Source organism: Alligator sinensis, unplaced genomic scaffold (genome assembly GCF_000455745.1).
Source record: "Alligator sinensis unplaced genomic scaffold, ASM45574v1 scaffold1637_1, whole genome shotgun sequence".
NCBI lineage: Eukaryota > Metazoa > Chordata > Crocodylia > Alligatoridae > Alligator > Alligator sinensis.
The window spans coordinates 231,783-241,941 of NW_005843165.1; the positions used below are offsets into that span (position 1 = coordinate 231,783).

Genomic DNA, 10,159 nt, shown 5'->3' on the forward strand with positions numbered 1-10,159 from the left:
ATCAAATTGTAATGGTAATAAAATGTATGTGGGACTCACAGAATTCTAGAGATTTCTGGCAAGTTATTTATATGATAGGCCTGTTACTCTGACATGGGCAATGGCTAACTATTACATTATTTTTCTTATTACTACTTTTTTCTTCCTTCTTTTTTTCCTTTCACTTTTCTTTTGAAAATATATTCATCATACAATAATTATCTTCATAAAAAGATAAAACCAAGAGAAAGCTTAAAATCAGAGCAATCAAATGGGTAAATAGGTTTCTACTATGTTTATACTGGTTTCTACTATTGGTTTCTACTATATAACAGAAATAGTAACACTATTTGTGGCTAAGTTTTCAAAAAAAAGTTTTCATACCAACCCTTTTTCTAATCTTCCATAATAGGGTAAATTTTGAAGTAATATTTGAAGAACAAGAATAGAGGTAAGTACAAGGAGAATTAAAAAACTATAACTTTCCTGTTGTTGAAAGAAGTAAAACATGTAACCTTTTGATCTCTTCTAACATTATTGCTTCCTCTTTTAAATGAAAATATTTTTTCATAACTATAATCAAGCAGGGAGGCACTGTCACTAGGCACATAAACATTAATCGTCTGGTCCTGAAATATGATTGTAGCTCCATTCCTGCAACTGAATGTAGACAGCTAGAGCTTTGCCTGTGTTAATTTTCCTGGCCTTGACACTGCAGATATTTTTGCAGGGCTACAGTCTCTTTTGCAAAACACATAGATCAAATGACATAATTTAAAATGGAATGACAAAGAAAGACTTTTTATAGGGTACAAGAGTATGGTCCTCTAGGAAATGTTTATTTATATGTATACCGGGTGGTGGCCCAATAGTTGCCACCCCTGCCCAATATCAGCCATGGTGTGGTGAGAGTGGGGCAGGGTTTCCGGCCAGCACCAATTTACTTTCCAGCCGGCCCCTGCTCCCCACAGAGCAGCCTGTGGTCCCAAGAAGGTCTAACACTTAACTGATTTAACTATTTACATTTTATTTACAAAACAAGAATAATAGGAAGGGTTATTTCCACATGAACTTAAATGGCATAACCAGAATCACAAAACAAACCAGAATGCATTAGTCAACCCTTGACTCAAGAACCACAGGTAGGATAACTGACAGCTTTCAGCCACTGCTGAGATGCTACCACAAGGAAGCAAGGTGCTCACTCCCAGCAGCTCCAACAGGCTTCCCAATAAGCGACAGACTGCAACAGTTTAAGCTCTTCTGGTCTGCAGCAATCAAATTGTATCAAACCCCCCAAAGAGGCTGAAGGGTAAACTTCCGTGGCAACCAAAAGGGCAAGCAACAAGCAACAGAGTAGGCTTCTGCTGCAATTAGCATGACCCAAGCACAAAGCTCAGGGACTCCATCCAATGACAATCAGCTGCAGAATAAGGGACAGGACTGAGTCCCCTCTGAGGCAGTCAGTGGCAGAGGGTCAGCAGCACAGGCAGCTCCCAGGGGTCATTGCTCTAAACCCCTGCTCCAGATGACTGGCCGGGCACCCCACAAGCCTCGCAGCTCACCAATCCTGCTCCGAGCTCCGGCCTGTGCCCCAAGCTCCCAGGGACCCTCGTCCTGGCACTCTGACACTCCTCAGGATCCCAATGCCTTGCCTGCTGCTGTCCCGCTTCCCCAGGGAAGGTGAGGGGTTTCCTCAACTCACCGGCCCAGCTCCCTGCTCGGGATAAGGATGCCACCTGCGCTCCTGGCTGCTGCTTCTTCTCTGCAGTGGAGTAGGGGGCCAACCGCCATCCCTAGCCCCCGGGATGCCCGGCACGTCCAGCACACTGTGATGGGGCCTTGGGGCACCAGCTCTGCTCCAAGCCCTGGCCACTGCTCCCTCTCTGCTGCAGGGCTGGAGGCACGGCCAATTGCCACTGCCTTCTTCTTCCAGAGCCTTCAAAGCTCTTCAGAATGGTCTCTCTGCTCCCTCTGCTGGGTCAGCTCACCCCAGCTCTCCTTAGGCCTCCTGCATTGTTCCCCTGAGTCACTGTCAGCAGCCCCCCATGCCAGTTCGCCTGCTGCTTTTATCCCCTCTGGAAGTCCCTCCCTGGCTTACAAACTGGCCAACCAGGGCTCAGGGTGGCTGGCCCCCAACTCCGGCCATCCCCCTTCCATGCGAATAAGGGGATTGAAAACCCCTTCTTTCGATTGGCTTTTCCTTTTCCACAGGGCAGGGCTCCCCTGCCCCACCCTTGGGGTCGCTCAGAGTTCACCGGCACTTTTTCTAGCTCAGGGTAAGTAGCTCAAGCCTATCTGGTGAGCCCACCTTGGCAGTCTGTTACATCCTCCCTTGCCTAGACCCATTACTGTCCCTGGTAATGGCAGGGTAAGATGTGTATACAAACTTTACTGTTTCCATGGGGTGGAAATGGTTGCGTCCCCAGGACACCTGGAAGATCGTACGTGAATTTTTGCACAGGCCATCTGTCTTGCTGTGGGCAGGGGGTGCAGTCTGTGTCACGGTGGCACCCTGACTCTGGTTCCACCTTGGTGGTGGGTGCATCTGCCGTCTCAGCTCCCGCAGAAGAAGGGGAAACTTCCTGCTTCTCCTCGAAGTCCACAGTGGGCTCACCTTCCCTAGCTTTCTCAGGGGCACTAGTGGAAGCCGGTGGTAGAACCCCATCACGAGCTCCATCCCCCTCTCATAACTGGGTACTTGGAACAAATTCAAGGGCTTAATCATATTCATCCTCGGTGTCTGGTTCATTTACATCCCAGGAAGCACCAGTGTCCAGCTGGAACCTCTTCCTCTGTGGGGGTCACCAGCTCTCCGGAGGTTGGGGCCCCCTGTCAACTGGAGGGCTCTCCACCAGCTCTCCCACAGGCAGTAGCATATTACGGTGCACTGTCCATGCTCTTCCCACCCCACTCTCAGGGGAAATTTCATAGACAGGTAGGTTCCCACATTGCCGGATCACAATAAAGGGTTTTGCTGTCCATCGATCCGCGATCTTGTGTTTCCCCATCTAGCCCACATTTTGGAGAAGGACTCTGTCTCCTGCTTCCAACCCCTGTTCTCGGACACAGACATCATAGGGTCGTGTGTGCCACTGCTGGTTCTTTTGTGCCATCTCCGTAGCCAACCTGTACACCCACCGCAATCGGTTGCACAGTTGCTGGGCATATTGCCCATGGGAACCATGGCTCCCAAAAGCCTTTTCCACCCCAAAGCACAAGTCTATGGGCCACCGAGGCTCTCTCCCAAACATGAGGAGGTACGGACTGGCTCCCGTGGCATCATTCTTTGTAGAATTGTAAGTGTGAACCAAGTAAGCTATATGCTGGCTCCACAATGCTTTTTGCTCCTGAGACAGTGTCCCCAACATGTTTAACAGTGTACAATTAAAACGTTATGGCTGAGGGTGTCACAGGGCACTAGGGTGCCCTGATCCTTTAAAGAGCTGAAACTGCTAGGGGAAGAGCCCTAGCAGTGAGTTGGAAGCCCCAGCTCCTGGTTACCAGGGCAGCCAGAACGTGCTAGTGGCCCACACCTGTCAGCGGTCAGCTGACCGGAAGGGGCAGGGCCTGGCTCATATATAAACCCCATGGCTGAGGCCAGGAAGGCAGTTCCCTGCCAGCAGCCAAGGGGGAAGGAGCTCTCCTTGAGTGAGCAAAGGAGAGAGGCCTGACTGCAGATACAGCTTCTGAAACTGTTGAGGGACGGAGCACCCCCGGTGTGGCTTGAATGATGTTATAGCCAGGTGGCTTGAATTTATGTTATAGTCCAGGGGCTTGTGTTTTGTTTGCTGTTGTATAAGACCGGTGGTTTGGATGAGGCTATTAGGGGACGAAGGAGGCCTCATTGGGGGCCCACAGCAGTGTGGAGACCCCAGCGCCAGAGAGGGCGCAGCATTTGGGGTGCACTGGTGCCAGAGAGGGTGCGGCATTTGGGGTGCACTGACCCTGGCACCAGTGAGGCGCAAAGCGAGACAGGGCTGCGGAAAGCCCAGGGGGGACAAGGGGACCAAATTACAACAAGGCCCAGACCAGACAATGTTGGTACCATCTGCAAGGCTTGGGGTGTGGTAAAGGGGTGGTTGGAGCCACGCATAGCCCATAAGGCTAGGGTGTCCCGAAACACCCATCGTGACATCTATTTTGAAGCAGGACACACGCAGGGTCTGGGAACCCATGGGGTCCAGAGAATCATTCAAAACTGTGTCCAAGAGGACTTAAAGGCAGCCTCCCTCTTAATCATTCCATCAAAGACGTGGTGGGAAAGAACAGAGGGTGCCCATTGAGCCAACTTGGCATGGTAAAGGGGCCTTGGGGAGAATCACGGCCATCCTTCAGGACTCCATCCTGTGACAGAGGGTCCCCTTGAGGATGGTATGGGGTGATCCAGGACTTCTGTATTCCTGTGATGGTCAGTACTTCTCGCAGTAGCTTGCTTTCAAAGTCCCTTCCCTGGTCAGAGACAATCCGAGCCGGTAGCCCAAACACTGAAAAGTACTTCTCCCAAAGCACTTTAGCAACTGTACGAGCAGTTTGGTCATGGGTGGGGAAGGCCTGAGCATATCTGGTAAAGTGATCCATCACTACCAGCACACTGGAGTGTATATATTAGCTGTCTGTTACATACAGTACCTGACATGTGGCACAGTCCCCTCCATTCCAAAGGCCAACTAGCGGTTCTTCAAAGTTTTTTGAAAAAGCCCCAGGAAATAAATTATTTGGGGCCAAAAAAGAGGTAAACTCCATCAGAAATCAAGAGGTAACTCCAACTCTTTTTTTGGTTTAGTTGTGAAATTTTAACAAGGAACTCAAGGAGTTTCCTAAAAAAGGTCATCCAAGGGCTTTTATTTTGGAAAACATTGGGTGCATCTACACATCCATTATTGTGCTGTAGTTACTGCACATTAAGTTTAGTACTTGCATAACCAAGTACTAAATCAATGAGCAGTAACTGGTGCTACTGTGAAGTAGCACTGATGCACAGCATTTTATCGTTGCTAACCATGCATAGCCTAATACTACTGCACAGTAGTGTATTAGCATGGTTTTTGCCCTATATGCTACTGCACGGTATTATTAGGCTACTGCGCAGTTAGCAGCTCATGTAGATGCACTCATTGTATTGTAAAGCTATACAACAGGTAATGCCAGTAAAGTGAATCTTAAGTCTGTAATGTCTTCAGGCATGTGAAAAAACATTCTGATGGAAGTACAACAAATTTAAGACATTTATTCAAACTGGGCACAGCAGAGAAAGGAGTAAAAACATACTCAAACATGCGTGTAGGCATCCTATTTGGTATCATTGGCTGTCCTGTAATAGCAACCTTATTCATTAATGTTTTACTCATTCTTTCATAGGTCTTCCAAAGAGATAACCAAGTGGATACTAGACTAACAAAAAAAGGTAATCGGACTCCGCTGACCTGTTTAACCCTGAATGTGAAGGATGAAAAGCAGCAGCCTTTCCTGTGAAACAGTGCTTCAGGTATGCAAACACTTTCTTCTCTTGACTCTTCTTTTCTTTCCTTTTGAGTTAAGAAATTATTACTAGAAGAACTGTCAAGGCATTGAGCTGGTAATGTTGTGAATTCACGCAAAGGACTATATAGAAAGATTATGTTCCAGCAGTTTTAGAAACAGGTATGTTCTTAGAGTCACATACTTTATTTTTATCATAAATACTTTGACACAAATCAGAATGCATTAAAGAATATGGTAAAACAAAAGTAAAGTTGTTATAAGTGTGATAGAGCTATGTAATTCTATACTAGAATTTGACTTGTGGTTTTTTAAATGTTTTCTCAGGTTTTGTGGTAATAAACCATGTGCTCCTTTCTTGCTCTACTGCAAAAAAAAGTTTAATGGCTAATATTACATTATAATACTAGTATCAGAAGTAAGATCCAGTACTGAAAAGGGAACTGTTCTGATCTTTTTCTTTGTTAATAAAAAAACCCCTTCTTTAAAAACAGGATTAAGGTATTTTTAATCAGTCTACACCTTTTATCATTCAATTCACATTTTTAAAGGATAACTACGAGTAAATAGGCAAAACTCCCATTAACTACAACTGATGTGTGTTCTAGTAGTAAAAAGTTAAATTTGTCAGTGCCTTGAATCTTGCATAGCTAATTAGATTTTTGAAAATCTAGTGCATCAACAACATGTTGAAAAGTGCTTTGTAAGAAAGTATAAATTATGTCATATTGCTGGCCGTTACAATAAAATCCATCATAATTTTACCTTTGGCCTTTGCATCCCTGTCATTGCCATGTAATCAGCATTGGGTAACAGAATTTTTAAGTTGCAGCCTACTTCAGTAACTTCAAACTGTTACCTAGTATTATCTGGTTACAAGAGGTATAAAAATGTCAAGCAGCCAGATCCTGCTCCCATTGATTCCAGTATAAGCAGGATGAACCCCCATGCTAGTATCATGTTAAACATGTTACAGACTATAATTATTAATTAGTAACCCTGTAATGGAGATTGCAAATAAATATTTATGTGGCCTGAAATAAATTAATCCTTAATAAAAATAGGTCAGTTTCATTTATTGAATAGTTTTGTATTCCGATACTTATTTCACCTGGGTGAATGACTTTCACCAAATCATAAGACCTTAAGTCAGGCAACTATTTGTTTGAATAGGTAAAGAAAAGAAAACTATTTAATGTAAATAACATTTTACTAACAAAAACATATAATTTCTGCTAAAATTAGTGGAGTGTACAAATGTCTAAACAAGTCTATCCTTTTAACTAACAAGGTATTTGGGTTTTTTTGTTGGTTTTTTTTTTTAGTAGCTTGCTTGCTTTTATTTTATAACTGAAGCTTTAATTTATTACACAGCTGACTCAGAACCAACATGTGGTCTTGTAAATAATACATGAATAATGACAGGATAGTGTTTCAAGCTTATCTGTGAGAAGAGTGTAATGTAGTCTCATTTGACATGCTAGTCAATATTTTGGTTCCCAGAAATCTTTTATTCATATTTAGCCCATTTATTGTCAGAGGCACATCTCTTCTTTAAAACCTAATCTAAGTATTGGTATCTAGCATAAAAATATTCCAGAGAGATCATAAGGACTCCCTTGGAACCATTCTGTGGTTGCCCACTCTCGACACAAGAAGAATGAGGGAATGGCTGATAGATCTGGTACTGTATCCACCAGCCTATACTTTAGTCATACAAATTGCAAAATTTATCAGTCTCATTATGGACTCCCAGTATTGTTATATTGCAAGCCACCTCCATGACATCTCAAGATGGGATCCTAATTAATTTCAAACTTTTCCAAGCATAAGAATTTGACACGGCGGATAGTTCTACAAAATAGTACATTGGCCTCAATTCTTTGTTTTCGATCCAGTAGCTTTGCACTCAGGAAGGAAAAATTGGCCAGAAAGTAGCCCTAAAGGAGCTACATTGCTTGCTATAAAGTTAGTATCCCTCTGAAGGAAACATGATTTAGCATAAGGTAAAAATTGGTCTTCTAGGACCTGAATGAGAAAGTGGAAAATAAAAGGTAATAAGGACAGTTGGAGTATTGCGTCCAGTACTGGGCGCCGCACTTCAAAAGGGATGTGGCCAGCCTGGAGAGGGTTCAGAGGAGGGCCACCCACTTGGTGAGAGGGCAGCAGGACAGGCCCTATGAGGAGAGACTGAGGGACCTGAACCTGTTCAGCCTCAGCAAGAGGAGGCTGAGGGGGGACCTGGTGGCTGCCTACAAGCTCATCAGGAGAAATCAACAGCAAATAGGTAGAGCCCTTTTCTCCCCAGCACCGCCTGGGGTGACAAGGAACAATGGTAATAAGCTGATGGAGAATAGGTTTAGGTTAGAGATCAGGAGGCAATATTTTAAAGTTAGGGTGGCCAAAATCTGGAACCAACTTCCCAGGGAAGTGTTCCTCACCCCTACCTTGGGCAAATTCAAGAGGAGTGTCTCTAGTGGGTTATGGAATAGAGAAAATCCCACACAATTTACTGATTCGTTTTGATGCACTGGCTGGGGGAGTAGTTAGCTGATTGCACGATTTCACAATGATTACACACTTAATTTATACAACACAATTTTATTTTAAAACTCTTTGCTACGTATATAACACTGCTTAGCTTTAAGAAACACCACAAACATTAAAAACACAATAATTACATATATCAGAAACAATGCTCCGAATGCACTTCCTTCCCAAACAATGCTATAAGAATTAGTGTTACAAAAACAACTACAATTACAACTAAAAGTTAAATTTGAATCAATACTATTATTTTTCATAATATACTTACAATCCTAGAATTCCGAGAAGCCAAATACCAAAATATGGTTTCATTCCTCAGTAGTACGATTTAATGGGTTGGCCTCAGTAGTACGGTTCAATAGGCTGGCCTCAGCAATACGATTCAATGAGCTGGGCTCACCAGTGATAGGACTACGTCCCCTTCCTTCAGTCCCTTTCGGGCGCTCCGCGGCTTCAGCGTGAACTAAGAGATTCGTGTTCACGGAGAGGCTTGATTAGGCGATCAATCTAATCTGAACTTATACTTGCGATTCTTCCTTCGTTGTTCTGCAAGTGAAGTCACCTCCAAATTGGGACAGGAAGTTACACATTTTATTGAGCGAGCTGACGTCAGTGGGCTCCTCCTACTCAACTTGTCATAACTCCCAAATTTGGGCTCGGATCTTACTCAACAGAAATTACCTTTGTTGAGCATTTTAAAATTATTCTTGGGGAGACTTCCATATCACTGTAAATACTCTTTTCTTTTTACCAGTCTGGTTAAAAGGCCCCAGGCTTTGATTTCTCGGAATTTAGGACATTTACTTTCTTTGTAAAAAACTTCTAAAGGTACAATTTAGATTAAGGTTTTAGGCGAAGTCAGGACATTTCGCACGTAGCTCCAAAACAATGAGCTAGATAAGGAGATAGATCCTATCTTCTTCCTGAAACTGGCTAATGGGCAACATTTACTATTTCATTCAATATGACAATAATCTCCAGTAGGTCATTCAAACTCACTACTAGCCAAGGAGAAAAAAGCAGAGTATAAACTCCGAAGAGTGGAGTCCCCAAGGGTCAGTGCTAGGGATAGCCAGATTCTTGGTTAGTACCATTTAAATCTATGATTAGTCTCCCTGAAGCCTGTGGGGCAATTTATGGACTAAGGAATCCTCAGTGTTAGAAATAATATCAGTCTAGCCAGTTATAAGTATAGCGTATTTACACAAGAAGTTATAAACTTGCTCATGTTCAGATGGGGTCATCTCCTGTCTCATGTCTTAGAATGATTTAATTTGTAAGTAATAGCTTATAATGAATTCATGCATTCTGAGCTATAGCAGTTAAATTATTTTTCCAGTTATGTTTGCAGATTGTTATTAGCAGAAAAATATATTGCCTGTAAATCTGTATGCAGTTAAGTGGGGTTAAACTGAAAGCAAAAGGAAAGCTTCCTCTTTCTGCAATAATTTAGGTTGGATTTAAAGCCATACATTGCCAGACACTTGAGTTGTTGATGTCGCTCCATTGTCTCCTTAGTGCACTATAAAAGAAGCACAAGAGAATGTAAAAATAAATGCAGCATTCTGGTTATGAAGTCAATCCCCTGCCTCCCGTACAATCCTATACTTTCAGAGTAGAGAAACAGCTGCTACCCCTTGTTGAAAAAAAATAGGATTTTAATATGGTTCGGTTCACCTGTTAAGGGCTAGAAAGAGTGAAAGCTAAAATCATTCACAGCGTGATTTATTTTAGCTTTGCAGCATTCTCAGTACAAGGGATAATTAAATACCCTTCTATAGTGGAATGAATGGGAAAATTCATTGAATAATTCCATATGCAGGCCAGACACACACTACATTATTGTGTAGCCTTGGCTATGAGTATTAGTCTTCTCTTCAACAGGCACGGTTTTGTTTCTAAACTGGACTTCAAGAGTGGAACTAATGCTGCAAGGTGCTGAGCATCCAATCCTGCTAATATTTTTCCTCCCTAGGTGCAGCACTTTGCATTTCTCCTTGTTGAATTGCATTCTGTTGTTTTCTGCCCACTTGTCCAACCTGTCCAGGTCTGCTTGCAGCTGTTCCCTGCCCTCCGGTGTGTCCGCTTCTCCCCACAGTTTTGTGTCATCCGCAAACTTGGACAGAGTACATTTCACTCCCTCGTCCAAGTC

At 43.5% G+C, this 10,159-nt stretch overlaps 1 protein-coding gene across 1 annotated transcript in view; it reads left to right on the plus strand.

Annotated features, from left to right (window-relative positions):
- Window positions 1-5,252: 5,252 nt before the first annotated feature.
- The window catches only part of DNAJC5B (DnaJ heat shock protein family (Hsp40) member C5 beta), a 41,340-nt gene continuing 36,433 nt past the window's right edge, over window positions 5,253-10,159 (plus strand). Inside the window, exon 1 of the mRNA XM_006037747.3 lies at window positions 5,253-5,467. The gene's annotated coding sequence lies outside the window, so the exon portion shown is untranslated. The remainder of the gene's footprint in view (window positions 5,468-10,159) is intronic.